This window comes from Amphiura filiformis, chromosome 20 (genome assembly GCF_039555335.1).
Source record: "Amphiura filiformis chromosome 20, Afil_fr2py, whole genome shotgun sequence".
Lineage (NCBI taxonomy): Eukaryota > Metazoa > Echinodermata > Ophiuroidea > Amphilepidida > Amphiuridae > Amphiura > Amphiura filiformis.
In genome coordinates this window covers 6,231,952-6,255,162 of record NC_092647.1, presented here as the reverse complement: position 1 = coordinate 6,255,162, position 23,211 = coordinate 6,231,952, and the positions used below count along the sequence as shown (strand labels likewise).

The 23,211-nt window shown below is 35.9% G+C and overlaps 1 protein-coding gene across 2 annotated transcripts in view; it reads right to left on the bottom strand.

The window, feature by feature from the left end:
• Positions 1-23,211, bottom strand: part of LOC140141785 (uncharacterized) — a 251,222-nt gene that overhangs the window by 46,715 nt on the left and 181,296 nt on the right. Inside the window, exon 1 of one of the 2 annotated variants that reach the window (XM_072163647.1) lies at positions 1,424-1,559. The exons of the other annotated variant lie outside the window; for it this stretch is intronic. The gene's annotated coding sequence lies outside the window, so the exon portion shown is untranslated. Of the gene's footprint in view, positions 1-1,423; positions 1,560-23,211 lie in introns of those variants that run through there. 2 annotated transcript variants of the gene reach the window in all.

Sequence of the window (23,211 nt, the reverse complement as noted above, 5' to 3'; positions counted from 1 at the left end):
GCCAGCTTATGTATTAGCGTATGATATAAATCAATAAAATAAGGCCGACATTAGTATTAACATCATCGAGTTAAAACATCCCGCCTTAAAATTGTTGGCGTATTGAGAGGATTAGGACACATCGCATACAATGTAAGATGTCCCGTGGTGTTTAAATCAATCATAATTAGTCTGTGATTGACAGGCAAGTTGCAGAAATTAAGAACAAAATGAATCATGATAACTGTCAATTACAATGTACAATATATCTGAAACATTATAAAATTATGATTATATAATTAAAATAATAGCATTTCAATTAGAGATATATATCTAATAAGTTATTGTAAAGAGTTGGAACGCGCATATCAAGATATATGAGGATGAATATATAATTATCTGAGACTAATATTTAAAAATTGTTATATCTTTGATTATTTTAGAACATCACATTTTAGAATGACCAGAAAACTTTCCTGACAGTTGTTACTATAATAATATTTGGCAAAGAATAACCAAATTAAAATTTGACAGAAATCGTATTAATACTGGACTTTAACCAGTTTTGCAAACAAAATCATTGCATTTTTCTTCTTTGTGGCACTACCTCCGGTCTTAATCAAATTGAGAGCATACTAGGCCTACTTGTCAAGCAATCGATCGTACATCAGTGTGTAAGGCACACGGTCATGGGTCGGGACCCCGCCGGGACTTGTCAAGCAAGGTACGCCGTCGGTGTGTTCTGGCACTTTGCGTGCTTTGGTCATGGTACCATTGATTGAACCAGGATTGAACACATATCACACCCGGCGTTTTCAGCGGAAGTGGCAGCAAATATCCGCCGCTTACACGCGGTGCAAAAGCGGGCAAAAGTCAGTGCACAGCCCGGTGCACGCACGGAACCCACAAAACATCTCAAAGCTGCTGCTGGCGTTTGTTTTGCTAGTTATACATAAAATTGCCAAATATATTTTTTTTCAGTCCTTTTAATAGTTTCATTATGTCAAAGAAGATCTTCTCTGATTTAATATGTTTATAGGACTGCAAGTTTTGAAAGTTTTGAACATCTCAAACTTATTTTAACTGAGTTTGAGTCGGTAAAATAAAAATACACAAAACTCGCAAGAGTAAGAGTTTTTGTTGTTTTTCTTTTCTTTTATATAATGTTTTGTTTTGCCATATATATAAATTATTACACTGGCGATTTATAAGTAATTTACATCATGTTTAACACTACTAGTACTATGCACGCTACGGCAACGTTATACATGGTGAGTCAATTGGGGGGAACTGGTCGTGGTATGTACGTGTATTGGGGCGAACTGGTCGTGGTATGTAATGTGTATTGGGTGAACTTTTTTGGGGCGAATAGGTTTCGGGGTGAGACGTCTCGCATTCCTATAATGTTACCCTACATGAATGCAATAGCCCATTTCTTGCTTACCTTTTATCCTAAATTAAGGCAAATATTCCAACAGTCCATTCAAATTTACATGTATGTACGCAAAAGATTTTTCATCATGGCGGCGTCGATCAGCTTGTTGCAACTGGCATGTGAGGCATTGCATCAGGCATGTGACGTCAACCAGGAGGGTGAAAGTGCATAATAGGAACAATGCCAAAAACTACGTCACGCCGGTCACGCTATTGTTCGAGTTAAACTACATCATTCGCCATTTTGTAAATATTAACGCATGATCGTTGCTTTGAAGTTTCCACCGGATAGTCTGTGGATAGCGCAAGAGCATGCTTTGACCATGCGCAAAAAATGAATATCATGAAGATGTTTAAGATTGATTCTTAGATGTTTCAAAAATTACCGTCAATTGCATAGATTCATCAAAAAATGGTTTGAAGTACTAACCTTATTTAGTAATTTTAAAAAATCGGGAGAATTTTACAAAATCAATGTTTTTACCTCTCGGTATTACAACTCGTGAAACACATTAGTGATGTGCCTGGGTGACCTAAACTACTAACCTTTAACGTTTCCTCTATGAACTCTAACCCTCCTGCAATATGGCGCCTATTGTCTAGAGTTAAACTACATCATTCGGTGTGTTACGTAATAGCTACGATGCCTATCCCTTTATATCCCTGCGTCAACTTGATTCTCTGGTAAATTTCCATAGGAATTTTGTGCACTGATAAAAGAAATAACATCCGGGAATTTGAACTTAATATGCATGTTGTCCACAATTGTTGTAACCCCTACGCCACAAAGCTGCCAATCAGGTTGCCACCCTGCTTGTGAGATACTAAGCTGGGCGGGGGCTTTCTATTAAAATTTGCATACAATTGCATTGAGATTTACATGTACACATACAGTTGGAGTGTCGTCTCTCATACAAACATGTACTTCCAACGTACGACATTTAGTACAATTATTTTATCATCCAATCAACCAGGAAGGAAATGTGAAACCAAACTATTGACATTAACTTGACTTTGGACTGTATTGAAGGAAAACATCACGGCAATATGCTTCAAATTTTTCCCAGTATAATTAAATGGTTTGCTATGTGACCCAACATGAGTAAATGAGGGCTTACACAAAAACCTGTGCAGAATCTGAAAACACCATACTCTTATCAGAGTAAAAGTTTAGGGTTTTGGGTGGGGTAAGGCAAACAAACTTCATTTGAACGGAATTCACTTTTGCTCAGATTAGTATCGATTTTACATGCAATTCATTTTTTTTTTACCTTTGCAAACTAATAAAAGTATATTGACCATATAAAAGTGCATTGACCTTTTGACATTGGGCTTCCAACATTTGACCTAATTATTAAATCAAAACCCATTGAGCCTGTTGACCTTGACCTATTTTGTGAAGTTACCTATATAACAAAACAATGCAACTTTTCTCATTTTGATTCACTTTTGCCTAAGGAACAATTTGAGACCAGAAAAATTTGAGCATTTTCCAACTGTAAACTTCAAAAAACTTTTTTTTTGAAATTCGAGTATAGTCCCACCCCCCCAATTTTGAAAAATGTTCACCCAAAAACGGGGTGGGACAATACTCGCGTCAGTACGGTACTTGTAATGTGTTGATACAGCAAGTGAAGAATGACAGGGCAGAACTTGTGTGAAAAAAAGACAAAGTTCACGGATTAGGTGTATAGTGATTTGTTTGAACTTTCATATATCTAACCTACTGACTACTGTGCACTGACTTGACAATAATTGGAGGCATAATGATAATGATACCTACATCCTGCTCTCAAAAATAATTTAAAATAAATCATTTTGCATTTAAGCCACCTTTTACAGAACTTTATTCATGGTGTGCAGAAGAGGAAAAAGAGCTGTACACGATAAGACCATTTAAATTTTTTCAGTAACAAAATTTTTCTTATTGATTTTCAAAAACTAGGTATGAAAATCTAGGATCCGTTTTTTTATTTTTTTAAAGAATTTTGACCATCTTTTAGATATAATATCGATAAATATGGTTGAAATTTGCCAGTGTCAGCATAATTTAGGCAATACTGGTGTATATTTTTGTTTTTTGATGGAAATTTAAAAAAATGAAAAGTATTTTTTGTTTTTAATCAAAAAAAAGAAAGAAGAATAGTTTGCACTATTTTGTTACCTAGGTAACACAGTGAAATGGGTCAGTACTCATTCAGCCCTATTGGTAGTACAAACTATTCTTTTTTTAGATTGCTATATCAAGATAAATAAACAATATGAGATCATTTTCAGCAATATTTTCTGTATTATAGTTGGAGCCCAAATGTTGATCTTCAACCTTTTCACCAATAACTCTAGACTGATAAGTTTGATCCTGGATATCACGGAATGCTCAGCCCACAGGGCATCTGTCATTCTTTATCTACACACCTAAAACTATCATTAAACCATAAATATAATAGTCATACCCAAGTTTGAACTAGACTGTCTCTATTTAAGAGATACAGCATCTGGATGGATGGAGGGCTAATTTTAGAGCAAAATATGCAACTAGCTATTTAGAGTTCTTTGTCAAGTCTAAAGGAAAAACTTGTGTTTTTCTGCTGACAGTTTCCCCAGAAACCTTCTGGCTTTCTTAAAGTGTTGATGTTTTTATTTTTCGGAAGTACTCCTGTTTCCAACATTGGTCTAGAGGAGAGGATCAAAGATGCGACTTAGTAAGAATTTCCCCTCGTCTCTGTTCAGTCACATCCTCGATCCTATGCGCAAGACCAACATTGGAGACAGGAGTACTTCTGGTAAAACTAATAACACCCAGTCAGAATTCCCACTCCCAGCAGATGGGTCAAATAACAACATCAACGCTTTAAGAAAGCCAGAAGGTTTCTGGCGAAACTGTTTTTCCTTTGGTCTCTAAATAGCTGATTAATCAACAGATCCGATGAACCTCTTCAGTCATATGCAAATTAGCTCATATCATAGCCAGAGTTTCTGACCGTGATACATCATCCGAAAGGACGGAAGGTACTTAAGAGGAACTATCTGTTATTTTTGAGAATAGTGTTGCCACGGTCAAAAATAGATTTTCTTTATACTTTCATATTTGATGGACCTTGACCTCAAACTAACACACATGGGATAAATTTAGGAAAAATATCCCGTTGCCATGGTAACAGGCAAATTTCAATTTTAGGCCTATTTTCACAATTTTTGCATTTTTCAGCAGTCAAATTTTCAAGATTTGAAGCCAGTGTTACTAATATACACAATATATATATATATTTTTCTTTATAAGGTATGAATAGGTCAAACCTTAGATGCCGCAATGAAAGTATAAAAATAATCACCAGATGTCAGGGTGGGTTATACCATTTATTTGAAATAGGGGTGTTTTTCAATTTTTTCAAAGTATGAAAATATACCAACTTTGTATAGCTCATAAACCATATGGTAGTGTTCGATTTCAACATCGACCACAGCATGTTGAGATGATACATTGGTCTTATGAAAAGTTACATTTGAGCTTGGGGAAAACACATCTGTATATACAGTGTTGCCAGACATTTTCCTATTTTTGAAATTCAACACAAATCTCACCTTAAGTTAAATGATGTGAAAATGAAACATCATCCTTTCAAGGAAAATTTATTAGAAAGAGAGTTTTTATTCATATCAAATTTGATCAGTTATAATGGTCAGTGTTGTTCTAAACCACATGGGTGTTGCCATAATTGGGGTTTAATTGTGATTTGTGGATATTTTCATCTTTTTACAAGTCATACAAATACCAAAATGCATTTCTATAATAAAGAAAGAAACATCGACCTCGTCATGTTGAGATGATATATTGGCCTTATGAAAAGTTATTTTGATCTGGGGGCGGGTAAGACATCAGTTTATACAGTGTTGCCAGATAAACCACATGGGTGTTGCCATAATTGGGGTTTAATTATAGGTGTGGATATTTTCAACTTTTTACAAGTCATAAAAATACCAAAATGCATTTCTATAATAAAGAAGGAAACATCGACCTCGTCATGTTGAGATGATACATTGGCCTTATGAAAAGTTATTTTGATCTGGGGGGTAAAACATCAGTTTATACAGTGTTGCCAGATATTTTCCTATTTTTTCAAAATTCAACACAAGTCTCGACCTAAGTTAAAAGATATGAAGAGCAATTTGCTTTCTAAACCGGTTTATAGTCTACAAATTTCTGTAAAATATTTTCAGAAGCAAACAGGGTACAGATTTAAGTGGGGAGGGGTGGAACAAGGCGTGTAACCCAGTCAGGTTATTCCAACTCACCAGAGGCAGAAGGCTGGTCGTTGAAAATTTTATGTCAGTTGGAGGATAAATAGGGTCCAAACAGGACTGATTAAACATTAATATTTCATCCAGATATTATTTTTTCCCTCTTGAGGGGGCAGTTTCCCCTGTACACCCACCCCACCCATTCTACCTCTTGGTGGAACTACCTGTAGCTTCCCTCTTTTATCAGCCATGTCGCTGTATGCATCATTCTAATATCTACTCTCCATCTCCAGGTGTGTGACCAGTAAGGGGAGCAATTGATTTCATGTCAAAAAAACATAAGAATTCATCCTATTCTGGGCACATTTGTGCTATTCACATGCATGCATTGACATAGCTAAGGGGAAGTGGTAGCTGCCCCTGTGATAAGTATTCCCCTCTCTTGTACCCAGTGGCATGCTGGCTACCTTAATATTTTTGTACCTTTTTGACCATTTTTGTCAAACTTTACTCCTCCCTGAGAGTTGCCTTGCTCCCCTCTACTTTCCCCTCCTGAAAAAAAATCCTGGCTATGGTACTGCCCCAAAGGATTCTGAGCACACCCCTGTACTTTGTCTTGACTGGCCATGTCCCCAATTTGTAGCTTTTTAATCTGACCCTGACAAACAGCTTTGTTGGAAGATACTGCTTACCAGAATACAAACATAAAAACAAACAAGTACACTAACAAACAAACAAACAAGCACACTAACAAACAAACAAACAAACAAACAAACAAACAAACAAACCTAACAGCTTGGTAGTGCTAGGTTTTTTTGCAATTAATACCGAAATAACCCTACCCATCCCACATGCATACACTGCAAACTCTGGATAGACTACAGATGAGATCTAAAGGTAGCTAGAAAGCATACTAGATAGTGAATGCATACAAAATAATGATGGGTATCTGATTCAAACCCCAAGATACATAGTAGGGATGCCAAGTTTCTATCCAAGTTTCTTACATGGTTCAAAGTGGGCATAGCTGCCACAAGTTGTTTTAGTTTTAATTTTATTAGTGTTAGCGTACATAGAGCAAAATGCTGTGTTGCATTTGGATTCAATTTCAACTTCCAATATATTAAGTTTTTTTTATTCAATTTCAACTTCCAATATAAAGTTTTCAGTGTGTTATCAGAAGCTTTCCTTCCTATGGCGCCTACTAAGCATGATAAGAAGTAGAACCATTAGATTCGGACAACCATACATTCTTGCTGCAGCATTCTGGACTTCTAATGGCTATTGCCTCTACTTTATGCCCTATGTATATAGGAAGAATATAGTATCATATTTGTCACTATATTTTCTCATGAAATCACCAAAATGTAAGTTTCCCCTCTAAATTCCAAAAATTTGTTCTCAAGAATCACATTCTATTTGACAGATTATTTCATTATTTCATTGAATTTATGTGGAACTGTATTTAATTCTGTATACACCATTCACTTTAGACATGCATTCATGCCTAGTATAAACATGATAAATCCCTTGCATGCTCGCTGCAGAATCTGTTTTTGGGTTTACACGGTCACATTTGGCAGCTTTAGGACTCTGAACATTTTTGCATTCATTTGGTGCTTAGAAAGGGGATGTACAAGGGGGAAATCAATGGGGACAAAGTTAACAAACACAATTACATGTGAAGAGGTACTTATGGGGGTTGACTAGAGACCATTTGCTGCTGGAATATAACCCTATCTACTCACACAACAAGTACCGATCACAAGAGCTGATTTTTTTAAACAAATTTTTTCACAAATTTGACATTTTTATTACCATATTTGAATTCAGCATGAAAAATGCATTCAAATGAGTACAAACATTCCTAGTATTGGTTGAGCCATTTCCGAGGTTGGTGTTAAATTAGTGAGTAGGAGTGCGTAAATCGGATAAACTCAGCACGGTGATGCCTCATGGATGTATGCAAAGCATCAAGGGGTTGCGTAGAGACCATTAAATGCAGAAATTTAAGACATTTCCTTAGAGAAGGCAAAGTGGAAAATTTTGAGACTGGCACATTTTAGCTTCTCCTTTTTCTTTGTATTTACTTATTACTTTTTCCACTTCTCTTTCTTTGATTCTGGGCATTTTGTTTTGAATTAGTGCGTAGTATGCCAACTCGGATGTTTAAAGGAACGGGGAAGTGATTGCGGGTAACTAGCAGGGAAATCAATGGTGAATTTTACGCTAACCTACATTACTATAGATTACTTCAAAAAGGCGATGTCAGTAAATGTACAGCATTGATATGGTTGTTGAGCTATTATTATTTTTTCCTCACACAAATTTACTGCCACATTTTATGTAAACATTTAGAAAAAGCTCTTGTGGGCTATATTAATAATCAAATTTTACTGTGCATACCTGTAAAAATGTAGTAAAAAACCTAAAAAGAAAAAATCCTGATTTATTATTCCACCATGGCACAACCACAAGGTCTCAGCATACTTCACATCGTAAGCATAGAGTGTTTGGTTATAGTCATGTTTGTTGAAATGAAATACAAATTTTTTAGTTATTTTTTATAGTGTTGATATTAAAACACCTCTGTTCCCCTTCTCCAACCTTTTGACAGATTGGGGAGAGAGTCCAATCAGGAGGGTTTTGTAGACTTAAACCAAGTCTTGGAATAACCCAAAAGTAAATGAGGGCACAGACAGGGGTGTAGCAAGCGGGTGGACAGGGTGGACGAAGTCCAGGGGGCCCTGAGGATTTAGGGGCTCCTTTATCGGGATAGGGCCGATAAAGGAGATGAGACTCATAACATTGTGTGTTGATGTAGAATGGTGTGTACACAGCCCGGGTACACAGTTGGGCGCAATGCTTGTGCTAGTTGTTCATTGCGTAATGTACTAATGTAAATTGCGTGAGGATAAGTTAAGATTTGATTGATTTGACGTGCGCAGCAACAAAAACCGAATAATTTTCGCTAATTATAAGCCGAGCAAAGTTCAGGCAAATCTTTATGGTGTATTACCTTTTTACAGTAAAAAAAACCTCTTCTCCATTACTAGTGTTTAGTACTAATAGGAGTTTGGTAGACTTACACCAAGTCTTGTATTAACCCAACCGAATTGTAGATGTGTAATGATGCAACTAGGCTTTCAGCAATACAATTTTTCCACATCTAAGCAGCATTTTTTTAACAGGCATCCTGGCGTGATCGTTGCTACAGGTAGTCTCCCTATGCACCTGCAGTTGTGTATTGGCCAATGTGTTCTAATTCAAGGAACACATTTGACCCTTTACTATGTAAAGTATTGCAATTCTAGCGAGGCTTCAATCAATTTCAGGTAGCTACTTTATAGGACGTGTGTTATGTGCGAGGCAATATTGTTGGAGGGTGAACGACAGGGATATTTAGCCATTTCATGCCCTCCAGCTGGATTGGCACTCGCTAGATCAACTTTATTTTGGCGCTGGTTGCAGAAACTAGGCTAGCTTGAATAAGTGTGTTGGTTTAGGAGTGGCGTATATGGAGGTACAAATATTATAGACCCTAGCATAGCCCGATAAAATTTCATATTGCTAAATATTTGTATTGGAGGGAAGTGGACTCAAGGCTAGTCCTGTTGAAATAATGTGATTGATATGTGAAGCTGCTTCAGTTGGCTGTTTCATTAGAAATACATACACCCCTTGGAAGACATGATTTTAATCTCCCACAAAGGGAGTGTGAATGTAATTACCTGAATGGGCGATTCCATTTGAAATCTATACCTATGTGTGGGATTATGGTCATGTCTTCCATATGGGGGTGTATGGATGTCAACTGGAATGGCCCGATGCTAACCGTCGTCAGTAGTCAAGAGCATAGAGTACATGGCTTCCATCGTAGGACAGCTTTCATGGCCTCACACAGATCTAGTTGAAGATGATGTATGAATATATGACAGAATGTATATAAGCCCGATTTACTATAGGGCATCGTATATGAGGAGAGATCAGGTTCTATGGAGAGTAATGAAATGTCAGTGACAGGGAGTGAGCTTGGCAAGTACATTAGGGGACATGAGCTTCATATGCACTGCAGTAATAACAGGTTGTCAGTGGTAAACCTCATGCTCTTGCCCTAAGTTCACAAGAGTCATTGGCTTGTGTGTGCTGAAATTGACCTTAGGATGTGGGTATACATGAATTATGATACTCATTCATACTAGTTCAGTTCTCAAGCGCAATCATATTGTATAGTATTAGTAGCTGAACTGTCAGGAACTGGAATCCAAGTGACGAAGTTGATACTCTTTACCATCAAAATATATTGTAAAGGAAAAAAAGCGTGAAATTTCAAGATTTTTTTTTCAAAACTTGATGAAAACCAATAAAGTTTTGATACATGTGTCAGCAATATAGCATTCAGTTTAGAATGACATACATGTTTGATAACCAGAGACCAAGATAGCCGTAGTGGAGCCCAATAGCATCAACAGGTAACACTAGAACTTTGCCCCCGAGATTGTAACATAACATCCGCATTGCATGTATGTACGAATCAAATCACATGCTATGTCACTTACTATATTGTATAGTGCCTAGTATCAAGACTAACAGATCGATACATAGCTAGTGTGGGTGATTGTTATGACACCATACACCCAAGTGTTAGCCATCCAATACCTTCTAGTTTAGCCACACACAGCAAGACAATAAACCAGCCGGCCCTCGTCAGCACTCGTTTACACTTATATGTAAAGTCACATAAGATGGACCAATTCGCCGTAGCTGACCCGGCCCAATTCACCCAATATATCGCAAGTAATTCAAACCTGTGTTGGATAAAAACCTTGATGAGTTTCCCGTTTAATTCACTTCAGTGTATATCACATATTTAGTTGTATTCCTGTTACATAGAATGGTTGCTTATAAATTGACAAAGAAAAACGGCTGTATGGCATGGTTTTAACTTGGCTATCAGTTTTCGATAACAAAAGTGTGCAGAATTTATGTTTCTTTGAATAAATTAAACAAGAAATCATCAAATCCATACAGTCAAGTGGGCATGTTTGTAACCATGGTAATGAGAGTGGAAAAGTTATGGTTTTGCAAATAGGCCTGTTGAATTCACATCGGCAGCTTTTCTATTTACATTCTTTGATTTGGGCGCAGTCCCCATTGCCAGTTTTTGACTGGCAAGATGCGTTCTCTATGGAAATTATATCTGCTGGACAAGGCCGGCCATTTTGATCGACCCTCATCACGGGACCGAGAATTGATTCGACTTAAACTGTACCAACTCTGTGCTGAATGAAATAGTTTCTAGGCATAAAAGAAAAGTAAGAAATAATTAATTTGGGATAGAAAATCACAGTGATTTCAAGTAAAGACATTAAAAAATAGGGAGGATTATAAAGATATGGTAGATGTCGAAAATTTGAAAATCAGGGAAAAGGTATCGGAAGTGATTCTGCTCACACAGGAAAACTTCAAACTGTCCACGCAGCACTTAAATCTTCCATCAGCCTCAGTCCCCAGGCACAATTCAACGACATGTCATACAAATATTGGCAAAGAAGTAAGATGACACTTGAAGTGTTTGGAATGGACAAGGCTATTCCATCAAGTAGCAGAACTCCTGCAGATTTTATAAGTGTTACATTTTCTAGTAATCTTGATCGGGTCTTGATCAAACATGTTGAGAAGTAAATTATTACACTGCTTTTCAAGACTTGTATCCAATAAATGGATTTCATCCCTGGGATTTCATCATTGGGAAAACAATTGCAAGATATTGAGAGAATATGCTATTCCAGTTGAAATCCGGGGGTGGGGTTACCTGAATGGGTGATTACATTTAAAATTTTCACTCCCTGTGATTGAGGTGTTGTCTTCCAAAGGGCGTGGATGGATTTCAATTGGAATAGCCTATTCCGGTGACCTTACGATGAGTATTGTGCCAAGAAGCACTTTGCGCTTTGAAAAATAAATGAAGTTTTTTCTGTGAATTTTTGTACGTTTATTAATTTCTTAGATATTCTGTAAATCAAGTAGGTTGCTTTGTTTTGTATGAAAGGAATTACCAGTGATTGTAATAGGTCAATGCTTTAAAGTAGCCTTTTGCATGAGTATATTTATGGGTCTCTAAACGCATTAGTTTCTATGCCAGCACTTAGTGCAATTTTTTCCCAATAAAAATGGAAAAGAATCCTAAATAAATATTACTTTTTAAGTTCTTTAAGGACTGTTTACTTTAGGTTTGTTACGAGAAATCTGACCGTTAATTGATAAGCCCTCTCAAACAAATTGAAAATGAATATCCAGTAAGTTGTTCACAAATAGTCAGCCTTGCATTCGCATAAGACATTTATTTATATTTATTTATCTATAACATTCGGCGAAACGCCAAGTGCAAAAAATGAGCAAAAGACGAACAAGCACACACACAAAAGTTTTCCATTTTGATAAATATAAAAAGAGAATTTGGTTTCATTCTGCAGGAAACAAAACACTTTAAAATATCCATCAAAAACGGACCACCAGAGAGATTCTTATCAGTAGCAAGAACGAATTGATTGTTCCACTGATAAAAAAAGCTAATTCTCTTAACTCTTATAAATCCTCCCAGTAAGAGTATCGAGTGGAAATATCAATTTGTCATTTTCCATTTGAAGAGTTAAGATGGCGTACTACAATTTATCCAAAGGCTGCTTTGTGCATTTTTGCCTATTAAGGTCAATGGATGGCAGGTCTTGCAGTTCTTGAGTTCAGGCTAATACTATATCAAATTGAAAGTTGGGGCATTTTTCCACTGCCGAGAAAAATCATTCACATGACGGCAATGATGCCCCTTATATCAATCATTGGGATCTTCTTTATAGAATCCACCAGCTCTTCTGCTTTATACTAATTATGGTGAATAGAAAAAACCCCAATGTACACACTAAAATATGTAATAATACTAACTACTAGGCAGCACATACACATATCATATTTGACATGTGTACCCTTCAAGTATTTCTATAGTGTGTCTTGTCTCAAGTTGAAGCGTAATCCATGTTGGATTTTGCAGTGGCAGATTCTAATCAGTGCGTTTACGCGGTTGCATTGCCAGCGTACGGACAAATCGCCCTTCTACGCTTGTATATGCTGCGTGGAATTAGCACGCACAAGTCGAATCTGCCACTGCAAAATCCAACATGGCATTACAACGTGAAGCAAGGCAGACTTTTACATCTTTTTAAAAATTAATATTAGTTCGAAATTGAATTGAATGTTGTGTCCAAATCCGGGTCCAAATCATAAAGCTATTGGAACAATGCAGTTATTAAGTCCTAACAAGCCTAGTCTTGGTTGGATAGTGCTTGGGATTGCTACTTGTAAAAACTACCCAAGATTTTGATGTATTATATAATGCTGAAGCCGGTTCTTATGTGAAACTTGGTTAATAGAGTAAATGTAGTATTGATTACATGATAACAAAGCAGGAAAGATGAAATCTTGAGATATCTTGACCAAAACCACAGCAAACAAAGTGCTATGATAAACTAAGATTGCTATCATTTTTAAGATTGAGTCAAACTAGTTCTCAAAATTGAAAAATTTTACACAGACGTTTTTTAAGGATGGACTTTGTTCAGAGAAGTTACTTTACTTCATAAGACCCCGGAAGTCTTCATCTGATACCAGGCAAGTTCAAACATAATATTATTTATTATCATACCACTAAGGTAAACATCAAAGAACACCGCTAACCTGATATATTTTCGTATCTAGTCAGTGAGTGCGTATTTTACGCTTTATATCTAGTCAGTGAGGCGTATTTGCCAAGGCCGATCTGGCGTGTACGGCGAGGCACGCGTATAAAGCGAATCGCGTAAACCGGGCTCGTAAAATGCACGCAACCTGTGTCTGTGGAACAGTCATCTATTTTTTGTAATGTTTTTCCTATTTAGCAGGAATTAAAATGTTTAAAAGCGTAATTATTTCAATATTTAGAATGACTTAGTGGTATGATAAATTAGTTATTAGGTTCAGCGTCGGTATAGTGCGGGAAATTATCGTGCGCTCAGTGTCATACTGGGTTCAGCCTTGGCTTCACCCAGTATGACACTTCAGCGCACGATAATTCCGTATCATACCTCCGCTTCACCTAATAACTAATAATATTTGGATGTATGCAGTTGTATATAAGAATAATTGGATTTGAAAGTTAAATGTATTCTTCACATATGTAACTTGGCTTAAGGGGAGACCTAATAAGTACGCACATGAGTGTTCACACACACATTTCACTATCTTTGCTATCTTTAGTAGATAGCAAATTGGGCTATTCTGTTTAAAATCCACACTCCCCCTGTGAAAGATTGAAGAAATATCTTCTACAGGGGAGTATGAATTTTAAATGGAATTAGCATATTAACAGACTCTATTTGAAACTCATCTTCCCTGTGTGGAAGATTCAGGTTGAATGGTCTTTGTTAAGAGGATGTTTGAAATTCTAGTGCAGCTGTTTAATGAGTTCATTTGAAATTTATACTACATCTGTGGACGATATTTTCAGCATCTTCCACAGGGGTAGTGTGGATTTTAAATGGAATAGCCCACTTTGCAACCACATTGGTAATCAACAAGGACATACATCCAGCACATAAAATCAATCTCCAAATATATAAAGTACAAATACAAATAATGCACATATTTTACACTGATCATTGAAATTCTAAATAAGAAGACCAATAATAAAACCCCAAATTATACAATTTTTCCACTTCTACTTTTGACAAGAAAGTTTCATGAATACTAATGCTAATATGGGTCCAAGAATTATGCAAACATAACAAAAAGTCTTGACTCCAACTAAGTCTTGCCTTGGCTGATCCAATGATATAGAGGTAAAAGGATTAAAGAAAGAAATCCATACGTGCAGAGAGATTGAAGATACTAAGAAAGATGAAGTCATCTCCACAAGATGGGGACACTGATTGTGACTGGTTCAGAGTATCTTTTTTGTCTGTAAATTTCATGGATGATACAGTGTAGTGAATAGACGGGTGTCACTCATGTGTAAAGGAGCAATTTATTCCGGTGCTCACTGCCATTGGGTACATGTAATTGGCACAGGCGTTCAGTGAGTCAAGTATTTTTTTTAGTATCGAAGGGATTTGCTGAACCAATACTAGGCATGTTTGTACTCATTTTAATGCATTTTGCATGTAGATTGCAAATATGTTATTAAGAAAAAGAATCTCTGAATTTTTTGCAAATTTTTACAAATTTTTATAACTGAAAATTTTTTTGTGATGTGAAAAGGGATAATAGACGTTGTTTCCACCAATCTACAAAAATGAATTGATAGATACGCAGTGAATGTCCTTTCTTTCAACATGCCTGATTGGAGAGATTCAGGGCTACAGAATTGGAGCAATCCATTTCCATTTATATTTAAATTTTAAGCTGGTAGTGAATTTCTTATCTCTATATCTTGGGATATGACAGGGTGTGTCATACCTGATATAGCATAAATTTGACATGGATTTGTGTTTTTAGAGCCGAAGGCAATTGGTAGTTGAGTTTGAATTCAAATTCTGTAGGTGTGATGGGGATGTTTTGCAGTGTGTGGAATCTGTTAAAGGAGATAAGATGATAAACACATAGATTTGACATTACAAAATCCAAAACCATACCTGGAGTATTTTGTATAAAATTGTGAATTGTTAAGGGTTTGCTATCTTCAGTAGATAGCAAGTTACAAAATGAGTAACAGTATACAGCATGGTATCTGAAATTGGAGGTTGTAGTTCTGGTTTATCGCCCATAGCAGTAGGCAAATGACTAATTGATTATTTTTACTTGATTTTATATCTGAAGTTAAGATTTTACTGTGATTTGCCATCATTAGTCAATCTATTGACTGCAGTTGACAAGCATATGTGCATTTATGTACAAACAAATGTGTGGCCTTTTGACCAGAAATTGTGATGCAGATGTTTGGATGCTGTTTTATCACATTGTTTAATATAAGCATTAGCAATAAGTATTGACTATTGTGAACAACATAAATTACAATTTTACACAGTCATTGAAGTATCTCGTCAAATTTATTGTCTATATTCTTAAAACAAATGCTTAACTGTGTTTGAAGGTAGCATAATGCATTATTGTAGGTACATATTCACTGTGTAAAAGGCCTTGCATTTGCGCATTGCCTTAGGCAAATAAGTGCTTAATGATAAAACCCACAATAAATTCTGCATAAGAACACAGATCCATGTATTTTTGTTCTAGAAATATAGATATTAGATCACCCGTTATTTGAAAGAGAATGATGCGTAAGATTCGGAGGATTTGTCAAGATTTCAAGAGCCCTATTTTGCTGGCGGTGTTGGATTAGTACTCCAGACAACAGCGCAGAACAAACACAACATTTGAGTGTATGTTGACTGCTGAATAACGTCACTTGGTGTAATCATGACTTTTTGATCACCCTGTAGGTTAGAAAGGGAATTATGGGGGAGATCCTCGAGAGATTTACACAAGCCGAGAGTGATGCAGTTTTGCCTGGTCTTGAAAAGTTGACAAATTTGAATGATTTTTATATTTAGCAATTGTCAGAAATGACGGGGAAAAAAAAGATAACACAATCTTAGAATGTCACATTCTTAGCTCATAAACGTATTACATTTGTTACTTTTGTGACATATTTACATGCCTTGAAGATGTTTGCATTTTTTTTTAAAATTCACAAACATTTTCAGGTATGTAAAAATATTCCGTTTTAGACTACGAAGTTGAAACTCCACATAGCAGTGGAAACTAAACAAAGACTTAGAGTGTGGTGGAGACGTTGAATTGCAGATGTGAAATGAAAGGAGCGGAGTGATACATCTTTAAGAGTAATATTTCATTGATAGGAGTCGGCAGTATGGCAGCATAGGGCTGGTGATGGGAGAGGCTTAATCCAATAAAGAAATATATTTCGTGTTCAAAGGCCTGTGTAATGAGAGTATTTTGTATCTTTTCATCTGTAGGATTATAAAAAAAACCGGGGGCTTATTGTAAATTTTGTTTTGTTGACTAGTCACTTTAGTCTGTAGATGCTGGGTTTCGATATTGTATGATGGTGGTTGGAATATGTGATCAATCTAAATGAGTCGTTTAGTAGATAGCATTTTGTATTCCGAATTTTCTGCTGTTTTCAGTAGATAGCATATTTTATTTTGAATTTTATGCGGTCTACAGTAGATAGCACTTTGTATTCTGAATTTTCTGCTGTCTTCAGTAGATAGCATTTTGTATTTTGAATTTTCTGCTGTCTTCAGTAGATAGCATTTTGTATTTTGAATTTTCTGCTGTCTTCAGTAGATAGCATTTGAATTTTGAATTTCTGCTGTCTTCAGTAGACAGCATTTGAATTTTGTATTTCTGCTGTCTTCAGTAGATAGCATTTTGTATTTTGAATTTCCTGCTGTCTTCAGTAGATAGCATTTTGTATTTTGAATTTCCTGCTTTCCAGGGGGTGCTTTGGGGGCTGAAGTAAAATGTAAAATCAGCCGTTTTTTGGTGATTTTAGTCATTAAGCCCCGCATAACTCTGAAAGCCCCTCTGAGCCCCCCGCAGCAACAGATCCTGGACATATCACCATCTTCAGATTGACAGATTCCTATCTTCAGTAGACGACCGACTCCAGTATTTTATAGTTGTTTTAAATACTTAACATTTTAAAGTGGTTTTAAACACTCTCTTAAATCAGACACTATGCTTGCATATTTCTGTTCTTTACCTTTGATGGCATTGTTACATGCAAGACATTTAACCCTCTCCACATGGGTGTCATATGCAGACGACAAGTTTTAAAAAAATCAAAAATGTCAGAATTGTACATTTTCATGTCCATATTCGGAATCAGCATGACAAATGCATTAAAATGAGTACAAACAAGCCTAGTATTGGTTAAGTGGTTCTTGAGATAGCTCTTGATATTTTGAGAAAATGTCTAGTAACTTGGACCTTGTTGAAGTATGTTGAAGTACACATAGTATTAACTACCATTTGGACACTGTTTGAAAGAATACCAGATTGTGGTACTGCATTCTCTCTACAAAATGCCACATATAAATTATTGGCATAATTATTTTAAATTTATATATTGCATTCACTCTCTCTGTAGACTAAGAACTAGAGCATGATATTTGTCTTTATAATAACTTAAAAGAAGTAATATATATTATACAGCCATATACATGTATAATGAAATTAATCTTAAGGAGGAGCAAATAGAGGCACAGGGTTTAATAAATGAAGTCTCCTAGTCACGATACATATTATTATGGTTAACCAAAACCAGCCAAGCAGGGGCAAAGCTGTGCTTACCATTCAATGGGCAGACCCAATTTTCAATCAACCGGCGGACGCTAACGCTCACTCAATGTGCAATAATTTCATTGGGTTTTAAATTAACATGCAGAGAAAAAAGTATTGCAAGCAATAAATGAATTCATCGATGCGGAATAAATGTCTAATTCAAGAAACGCTATACCATGAAGGGAGCCCAGTCTGGCTTGCTTGCTAATATTGAAGAGTCTCATGCATGCAGATCCGGGCAATTTGACCTCTGACACCTAAGAATTGATGGTGAGTCATATGTCCCAGGCCTTAGGTCTGTATAGATATAGTCTTGGGTTAAGTCTTCTTTATAAATCATACGCTTTGTCAACCAGAATTTTTGTTCATTGTCAAAAAAATTGGGTAGAATTTTGATGATTATTGTGCCAATTTTCAAAATGTGTAGTTTCAGGAAAGAGACGTAAATCATTGTACAAAATATTATATGTAAATCGTTAGAATAGTAGAATTCTCATAAAATATGTACCATTTTGCAACTTAGTTGGACCGTGGTGAAGGGATTCAATCTTCCCCTAGCAGCGGAGGTGTTCGTTTGTATAGTCATCCCTCCAGTGATTAGAATGATTCATGTTGACAGCCATCATGTACGACTGAACGAAGTATAAACATTCTCGCAGCTCACGCTCGTATTAACTTTCTATACCAAGCTGCATTTAAATGGAGCGATGGAATGCGCAAATGTATAATTAATCCTCGGTTGTATACTAATCAGTTAGAATGCAAGGCATACCCTTAAAACCTATGTATAATTGAACCTTTCAAAGAAAAATCTCTTGTGCCAAACTACATTCTTTTATGATTAAATTCTCCCGTGGTGCTACCAAAATTCCAGATTTTTTAACATTTTCCGATAGTGAATAATTAACATCTTTGTTGATACCCAACTTCCTTTCCGTCTCCATAAAATCACTAATCTTTTGCCTTGATTTAAGCCTGGTGAGTATTGATGAAGGCACCGGTGACATATGCAATTATTCACCGTTAAAGTTATCTATAATATTGCAAGATTTGCAAAGCTTATTAGAAACCAATATCCTGCATGAATATTTGAAATTTCAGGAAGTATGAGGGAAAACAGGAATTAAGAAGTCAAAGTTGATAAACAGATGAGCCGCAGTAGGGTGGGATAGACGGAGATAATGATACCATCCCCTCTTAGGGTGGAGTGACTCATTTTACCCATCTTTTTTTGCAAAGGGCCATAGAAATATGAGACCTTGTGATCTTGATAATTTCAACAGGCTGTTTTATCAACTAGAGATCCAAAGTACTGTTGCCAATGTTATTGGTTTTTATAGGTTTGTTTGTTTGTTTATTTGTTTGTTTGTTATTGATAGATAACAAAAGAAGTGCAAAGAGAGAAACTGAAGCTATTGTCAAAGTACATTTACATATTACTAGAAAATTATGTCACATTCCTTCGATTATTTGATACACAAACAAACAAAGAAACAAGCAAACAATTGTGAAGTCATAAATTTGTAAAAAGTATCTCTACAATATTATACCAAGAAAATACATTATGCAATTTATGTCATTTCAGCCAAAATATTAGTCTTTTGCACATGCTTTCACAAAAGGGTCCCATCTGTGACATGGTATGCCATCAGCACTCACCAAGAGTCTAGTCATCTTCATCCCATAAAGATAAGCAAACTGGACAAAACCTATGAATAGATGTTTTTACGTTTTTTAGGTCCAAATGTCATGGCAACATGCAATGTACAGGCATGAGACAAACACATGACTTGCCTGTTTAGCTAGAGATGCATAGTTATTTCCTATATCAATAGCTGCTCTGTCATTTACTCATTTCCATGTTAGATATTTCAACCAACCCTTTCTGAGCTAACAATACAATGAAAAAATGATTAAGCCTGGGATTTTAGACCAAAGAATCACTCACCGGCGACTTCAATGAAAATAATTTGGCTCTTAAACTAATAAGAAAATGGTATACATACATTGTATAAACCCATGTTAAATTCAACATATATCACACGGCAGCTATCTCCGTTCATAAATATCACATATATATATATTTTAAAGCTGCCAATGTTGTGACAACTGAAGACTTTGAGCTATTCCAGTTGAAATCCATACACCCCCTATGGAAGACATCACCTTAATCTTCCACACAGGGAGGGTGAATTTCAAATTTGGTTAACTGAATGGGTGACTCGATTTAAAATTAACATCCCCTGTGTGGGAGATTAATGTTATGTCTTCCATAGAAATGGATTTCAGCTGAATAGCCCTTTCAAGATGGCTGCCTTTCCTCCTCAGGGAATAGGAGTGTTACGATTGGTCAGCTACATGTAACAACATTATTAACCCAAGAATCTCTTTGGTAAGAATTTTATATTACAAATTGTGCTAAAAGGGTATTGATCACAAATTTTTCTGAGGTGTTTTTCGGAATAGAAAATAGTGCAGAGAATTTTATTACTGATATTTAAGGTTACTTTCCTTTGTTTAAAAACAAAAAGAGATAACATATAAATGCATGGAAAATTAAATGTTTTATGTTGTGCAAACATGGCCCATGACATGTTTTTATCACGAACTGTCATACATTGAATTACACATGCTTTATGAGGTGCTGGTGCATCTCATCAATCAACACATATATTTTTGTTTGAGTAGATGATATGTCTTGTTATATTTGACATGGAGATGCAGAACTGCTTTTACAATTAAATAAACACCAACAGTGGCGTGCATCGTGGCGCTCCTACCGGGGGGCTGAAGAAAATTAAATTTTGGTGCCCTTCCTCAACAGCCCGAAAAGGTTGACCCAATTTTTTTCGGTGGTTTGAAAAAGTGAAGAGCAAAAAAAAAAAAAAAAAGAAGGATTTTAGGCGCTACCGCCCCCTAAAAGCAATGTATAGTACCATTTTTTTCAACTTTTTCACAATTTTCCGTCCGTTTTCTTTACTAATTCTTTTTGCAGCCCCAAAGCCCCCCCAAAATACGCGCATGACCAAGAAGGCAACAATGCAAGTTTTTTATAGATGAAATGGTGTTATTTGTGGTGCTAACTAAGTAGCCATGGTAGCTGAGCCCAAGGATCAGAGGCACCAATAAATGTATAAAATATTACACTACTGCTTTCCTCCTTAAAAACCTTAAAAATGTAGGACATTGATCCGGGACATTGATATCATAGCTCTGATGCATATATGATTTTGGTTATTGCTATATAATAGAAACCACACCTGTATTTTGCAGGGGTGATAAACTTCATGGATTGGTACAAAACTGATGTAAAATGCTGTATAGGTGTTATAAAGGTGTGTTGGTTTTAGTCAAAATGTTTTAATTTTTTCTTAAACTTTTTGGATGCTAGATGAAGAATAAAAAGTGATTTATAGTGCGCTGTGCACAGGCATAAACCCACAAGCCTCAGCACACTTTACAGGTATTCACTGACCACTGTGGCTCAAGACACACCTTACAAACCGTTTTGAGCAACAATCAGGGATCACAGAACAAAATGCTATGAAAAGTGTGGAGAAAATAGTGTTTTATGGCAATAAATCGGATATCTTTAACTTGGTACTAAATTGGAAAACTTATCAATAAGAGACCAGTACAAACATGATGAGTATCTCCAAGCATTGATTGGTTATTTTTTGAAAGTTGTTGTATTATTAAGCTAATAAAAAGTATGAAAAAATGTAAGTTTGCTGAGAGAATGGCTAGACATTATTGATATGCCAGGAATCAGACATGCGGTAATTACTAAGACAATGTGTTTACATTTTACCCGGGCATTTTACTAGCTGATTATTACTGTTTCTGTTGAATTATCAATCAAACAGTACAACATTCTGCTCAGATTGTATGTCTCATATACTATCTTATGCAATTGTTATCATTCATCCAGGTATGAATTTGAGATTACAATCTGATCTACTGGACTTATATTTTACTTTCTTGTACTTTTTTATTCAAAAACAGATGATAGAACCTCTTTTGAATACTAAGCTCATCGCAACGCTCTTCATCGGAGCCATGAATTTTACTTATATGATTGCAAATTTGATTTGTTATATAATATTTTTGACCACAACTTATGTGATGATGCCCTGGGAACAACACAAACTGACCACTCAAGATGACCCTTGTATTGTCCGTTAAGTACAGCCACTCTGCATCGTCCGCCCTAGATATTTCTCTGGTTTACTTTGCACATCTCTGTCCATTTTAAAATCACAAAGCCTCCCTATTATATTTCTATTTAATAAATCATGCACTATTTACGAGGTCTTGTCTATATTTGATGTCAAACAAAATGCTAACATGGCTAGTGGACAAACGTTTGCTCCAGTATTTTCTCACGCATGCAATATTGCAGCCTTGGCGTTTGCTTGCCAAGGGTCATCAAATGCTACTTCATTAAAATCCTGAAGAGGATGTTGTCTGAAGTGTTGTAATTCAAACAAAAAAAGTGTAGATTCCGCTAATTTAGCTTGCACTACTAAATCTTTGTGCCAATGTATATTTTAAGACATTCTAAGACATTTCCAATCAAACAAAATAAGGACAAGGTCATCAAGCTGAAATTTACAGTTCCAATCCTTAATATATTCATTGTTTAAAAATATATGATGTTTTTAATTATAACTTGGATTTGTTAGTCACATAGTTCTTTATCATGATGCAGAAACCTTATAGCACTGCCATTGGGCTGTTCCAATTGAAATCCACACTACCCCTGTGCAAGATTTTGGAAATATCTTCCACAGGGGGAGTATGTTTTTCAAATGTAATTGGTCAGGATTAATCATTTTGAAACCCATACTCCCACTGTATTATGGCTTAACCAATATCTTCCACAACTGGAGTGAGTATTTTAAATGGAAGTAACCCAATCGTTTATTATATTCAAAACTCATACTCCCTCTGTGGAAGACTTTAACTAAATCTTCCACAGGGGTAGTGTGGATTTTAAATGGAATGGCCCATTGAGCACAGAACAAACAAAAAACAAAAAAACCTGGAATGTACTTTGCAAAACTGTTCAAATATAGGGAGAAAACTTGAAAAATGTGCAGAAAATGTATTTATAGCATGTATGATATCGACCAACTGCTGACTATTGATTTTCATAATACATCGCTTTCAAAGGTTTTGATAAACTCATTCTATGTCATGATGTCCCACTCAGGGAAT